Consider the following 6,455-nt stretch of genomic DNA (forward strand, 5'->3'; position numbering starts at 1 on the left):
AGAGATGTCGAACAGCTTAATATGTCGACTAGTACACGATACCAATGTCATACTCTACTGAATATTCATAGTAAACGCCCGTGAAGATTTGGTTAGAATGAACCTTCAATAACCCATGCTTGACGTAAAAGGCACCTAACGGGATCAGGTGGTCAGGCTCACTGACTTGGTTGACACATGTCATCGTACCCCAATTGCGTAAATCGATGATCATGCTGTTGATCACTGGATTGTCTGGTCCAGACACGATTATTTACAGACCGCTGCCATATAGATGGAATATTGCTGAGTGCGGCGTAAAAAACAACCCTACAAGCCACTTCGTAGTAAACAATGCATTATATGATGGATGAAGTTTGCATAAGACCAGAAGAACAACACCAGCACAAGAATGTAACCACTGCATTTAAGTTCGTGACATCAACGCCCTTGTTAACACTGTACTCTTCGACTTACGTCCTGTTTCATCGGAATATCATTTGGAAACGATTACATGCAATCAAGTATAGGAGCCTGAGCATGGTATCCGATTTAATCGCCTCTATCCTCTTGCGATAGCATGTGTGGGACCTATTAAGGTCCCAGCGGATCTTTGAATGACGTTACATATGCATTTTGCATCGATATTGTTATTAGTGTATGTGTCGTGATATTGACTGAATTTTGCTGAAAGCAGCGAAAACACAATCACACGTTTGGGACATGCAGTATAAGTAAGGAATGTGTTCATAAATGTGTTCATAAATTTATCCACAAATATGTTTTTGATAGTGATTCGTGTCCTCCATTGATGTTCGCGTATTTTTGTTTTGTTTAGGATCAAATACGGCTGAGGTGTTGCATATGTTGAACATTTCTTTCATATATTAATGGGGCGGTGGGGTAACATAGTGGTTAAAGCGTTCGTCCGTTTCGCCGAAGACCCGGGTTCGATTCCCTACATGGGTACAATTTGTGAAGCCAAATTTCTGGTGTTACCCGACGTGCAGTGCTGGAATATTGCTAAAAGCGGCGTAAATCTAAACTCAGTCACTCATATATTAAGATAGCATTTAGTTGGATCAAGGCAGGTCCATACTTCAATATTGCCCAGTGCTTGATAACATGACTAACGACCTATGACGTCTTGTTGTGATAACATGCAGTCAAGCACGTAAGCCATCGTAAGCAGTCAATCCTCAAAGGAATTGGCTTTAAGGCGAAGGGTACTTGAGAATCCTTTTGACCACTGGGATCTGTATTTCGGTATGGCATAGACAATTGCTGACAGCTGAAGGGATGGTGTAAATCCAGCTTGGGTCCATGCAGCTAGCATGTACTGTAAGCCCCAAAGGTCCCTAGTATGGTGATCTTCAGTTGTTGGCAATCTATAGCCTGTTTTTTATATTGTACTGTTCTCTTTACTAATATCGTTTTATGATAACATTCTAGTTTCACTTAAATATCTGTGATACACAAGTAAGTTTACTGTACAATGTGTGAAGCCCATTTCTGGTGTCCCCCGCCATGCTATTGCTGGAATACTGGTAAAAGAGGCGAAAAAAACATGGCTGTGATATTCCAGTTATTATTATTTTGCTGAATGTGTCATGAAGGTGTAAGATATGGCTGAAATCCTGGCGATGTGAGTGAAACACGAAACTCACGCACTGTAATGGTTTAATTCAAAATTAAAACTCCCTTAATTGAATTTCCCTCGTTCGTTTTGACATTCGATAACAGGTTGTTTATAGGCAAAATACAATCCCAGCTGGCAAAAAGCGGCTGCTGTGATTTAATTAGGAACTCGCCGTCGGTCGTTCTAAATGTCATTTTCAAGCATATCATGTTGACAAACAGTATGCTCCCTAATTAGTCAACTGAACCTTCCCCATAACTTTAAATCAAATATCAATACTTTTGTTGTAATTTGAAATATGCTCTTCTTTAAAAGCAGAAATGAAAAACTAATGCTGGTGGAATATGATGCACGAACTATGTGCCATGATTATAAGGACTCAGAAGGCAAATGAATATGAAAATACTAGTACTTCGTCTGTACCAGGAGGATCCATATCGACCTGTAGGCTTAAAAAAAAGCGTGTTGTTTTACTTGGAAAATCTATCACCTTCTGTGCCCTGCAATTATTTTTTCTCTGCCATCTGTTATTAGATTTGAAATTCAAATCTTGAAATGTGTAAAACAAATTAAGAAATTGAGATGTTGGCGGATTTCAGCGTCTCGTTTTGTATCATGTATTGTTTATGACTCTCAACTGTGCAGCAAGTAAATGTTTTTAGCATTCTTGATATTTATAAGAACAAAGTAGAACTGTGACAACGTACGCAAATCGTATATACTATACATAAGTAATCTCTTATAGGCAGCGGGGCGGTGGGGTAGTCTAGTGGCTAAAGCGTTCGCTCGTCACGCTGAAGGCCCGGGTTCGATTCCCCACATGGGTACAATGTGTGAAGCCCATTCCTGGTGTCACCCGTCATGATATTGCTGGAATATTGCTAAAAGCGCAGTAAAACCTCACTCACTCACTCACTCACAGGTAGCTAGATGCACATAGACTCCTTGCACTGTTTATACTATTAGTTCCGTTAAGGGATATAAGCCTTATAAAAGTGAATGAAGTAAATTTAAACTCAATGACAAGAAAAAACGTTTTGTCACTCTTAAATTGTCTTCATTATTATATACTGTTTTAATAGCATTTTATTTGTATGACATTTGCCTCATGCGATTTCCCAATCACTTTCATTTAGACATGCCAGATTACAGCTTGACACGTGTTCATGCTGGCGGCCAATGTATTATAGGCAAAAAAGTGTTACTTTGGCATGAGAAGGAGAGTGTGCCGACAAACTGGAGTCATATGTACTGACATGCTAATATGTTACAGGAGACAGTGGAAACTCAGGGTGTGACAAAACAAGTTATTTTTGGGATTCCACGTGAAGTATCATTTAAAACATGTCCTGTGCCTAGCGGATGTAAATTTATCATCCGGTAGAAAGATTTTCTCTGAGCCCAAACAGCCCTTTAAAAGACCACACAATAGAGAACTTTACACGCGTAAATTTGCAATTTGGAAATATGTCGGATAGCTGAGTGAGTGAGTTTAGTTTTACGCCGCTGTTAGCAATATTCCAGCAATATCACGGCGGGGAACACCAGAAATGGGCTTCACACATTGTACCCATGTGGGGAATCGAACCCAGGTCTTCGGTTCCCAATTGCGTAGATCAATGCTCATGTTGTTGATCACTGGATTGTCTGGTCCAGGTACGATTATTTACAGACCTCCGCCATATAGCTGGAATATTGCTGAGTGCGGCGTATAACTAAACTCACTCACTCACTTGAGCCATATTGTGACTTAAAAGTTATAAATTATCAATAACACAATTAAATTAAAAAACAACAACTGTCGACGAAGGACAGTAAAAAAACTGGATTATCACAGTTAGAGAATTAAAACTAGTAAGTTACTTTTTTAAATTAGACAAATAGTACAGACAACACGATATAAAAAACGGAGATCACCAGCAACTGAAGGTAGATCACCATGCTAGGGACCATGGGGACTTACAGTACTGTGGCCACCTGCATGGATCCTAGCTGGTTTTACATCATCCCTTCAGCCGTTGGTGATTGTAGGTAAATTTAGCCATAACTTAAAATCACAAAACAATGCTACGTCTTAAAATATTCGATAAGCTTATTTTACGTTGAGTGTTTTGGGACTTACGTACCCCACAGGAGGACCGTGGTGTGAGAGAGAAATGTAACCTCACTGGGGCAAACACAGCTAAAAAAATAGATCAACATTGGCGTCAATTATACCAGTGGCAGTGGGGTGGCCTAGTGGGTAAAGCGTTCGCTCATCCCGCCGAACGACTTGGTTCGATTCCCCACATGAGTACAATGTGTGAAGCCCATTACTGGTGTCCTCGTGATATTGCTGGAATATTGCTAAAAGCGTTGTAAAAACAAACTCTCTCAATTATACCATAATACACCTTCTGAATACTGAAATATTATTTATACCGTGCAACAATATATGTTTGTGATTTCGTTGTTTTAAGTCGCGTCACCCGGAACTGAGTGAATAAATGGAGTTTAATGCCACTGCCATATAAAACAATGTTTCAATCAAGATCACACACGCATGCACGCACGCACACACACACGCACGCACGCACGCACACACGCACACGCACGCACACACACACAAACACCACGTCACCCTCCCTATACCCATTTAAGACACACAGGGCCCAAAACGGTTCAATTGAAAGCACAAAAGCAAACATTTTGATCTTTGGTGGGAACCAGTGAGGGCGTGCAATTCTCCAGCCAAACATAGCTGTGACTTCGTCCCTAAGCATATAACATTTCAATTACACATCCTCTTACAACAAGAGGAGATGGGCGTTAAAAGTTGGTGTGTCACGAAGACCTGCGTTCCACCATCTGCAGCCTTGATATTGTTGGAGTAAAATTTGTTATTTACTTTCTCACTCACTCTCTTACCATCACGTACAGATCCGTATTAGAATTGACCTTCAGTAACCCATGCTTGTCGTAAGAGGCGACTAACGGGATCGGGTGGTCAGGCGCGTTGACTTGGTTGACACATGTCATGGGATCGATGCTCATGCTGTTGATCACTGGATTCTTGTCCAGACTCAATTATTTACAGACCGCCGCCATATAGCTGGTATACTACTGCGTGCGGCGTAAAACTAAACGTATATTTGTGATTGTGTATCAATGACACCAATGCGATTGTAAAGTGCCATTCATTCACAAGTGAGTATGTTATTACGCCGCTCTAAGAAATATTCCAGCAATATCACGGCGGGAGACACCAGAAATGGGCTTCACACATTGTACCCATGTGGGGAATCGAACCCGGGTCTTCGGGCGTGACGAGCGAACGCTTCAACCACTAGGCTACCCCACGCCCCACTCACTCACTAAGCAATCGGAGCTCGCGTTGTGACTTCCATTCAAACCAGAGCTCATCCAGTGTATGTAAACATAGTTTTAACAGCCCATTTTCATTTCACTGTTTTTAGAGATGTAATGTGAAAGAGGGAGTTAAGACTGTAGACCCATACAACGCTACAAATTCATGACACATGAACTCTGAAAATAAATGCCTGTAGACAAAGGACAGTAAAGACAGCTAGTCCGTTTGGCTCAAAAGCGGACCGATGACACCTGGCTGTCCCTATCTCTGCACTCCTCCCTCGTAACAAATAATGAACTGTGTCAATATTTTAATGATAGTTTGTTAAACACCTTTTTTATTTTTAGGACAAAAATTCGGCAAAAACCTCACAGAGTTGGTATGACGTTTTGACTATGATCAGCGTTCATTGAGTATTTTATGTTTATTAGTTTTCGAGTTAGATTGCAATTCATCGGTCCGCGTTTGAGCCAAACGGACTATAGTATATCACTGATACCGATGTATCACTGGCATAAAGAATTTATATACATTACAGATCGAAAATAAGGCAAATAGTTACTGTGTATACATGGACCATGTCAGTCAGCTGAATGAATGGAGTTTTAAACAAACCTACAATACACCTATATAGCCACGTGGATCAGTGTGGTTGCTAATGTGAACTAGCCCTCTGAGATACCAGGCAGGAGTTTTAGCACAGATATCTTTCCCGGACACTTTATACTGATGCTAGCTAGCCACTCCTTGTTTAATAACCTTGAAGCAGGGTAGCATCAAATTCATTGCCTGAACCCCCTGCACACACACACACACACACAACACACACACACACACACACACACACCCCCGCCGGCTCCCCGAATGCAAAACGTTAAGTTTAATGTGCTTTGCAGTCATCGTCATTTGCAAAAGGATCCGCCAATGAACTAGCCAGTTCGTGTCCACACAAGAGCGTATGCCATGTGGATCTTTAACATGCAAGTACTGATTCACACAATTCCCAGCTAATGAGAATAGTACATTGCTGTTATTACATGTGAAACAAATCGTCATCCTTACTGTTTCCACTAACATATACAGCAAGTTAAAGGTGCAGAAAAATACGTGTGGTTGTGGTTTAACATGAGCTGTGACATATCCAGTGAGTACGTGAGACATCGGATCCGATACGATGAGTTAATGCTGACAACCCCTTGACATGTTTTCCTGGCCATTGAATCCGACGGTTTTGCGGTAATACCAAGAATTTATTCACAGCAAGATGCTTTAGAAAGGCACATTGACAGCCAATCAGTCTTCATACACAATGATTTCATTACAGTTCGGTATATTTATGATTCCAGATCCCTGACGCCCGTTGATGCGATGGAACGTTTAGCAGAGTAGAACATGATATCATTAATGACCGAACGAGTCATAGCCTGACACTAATTGTGACTGACATATGAAAACGATTTCAAAACAGAGGTTCCAGCTGTTTGCATT

Source organism: Haliotis rubra, unplaced genomic scaffold (genome assembly GCF_003918875.1).
Source record: "Haliotis rubra isolate DU_JTF1 unplaced genomic scaffold, ASM391887v1 Scf818, whole genome shotgun sequence".
NCBI classification, from domain to species: Eukaryota; Metazoa; Mollusca; class Gastropoda; order Lepetellida; family Haliotidae; genus Haliotis; species Haliotis rubra.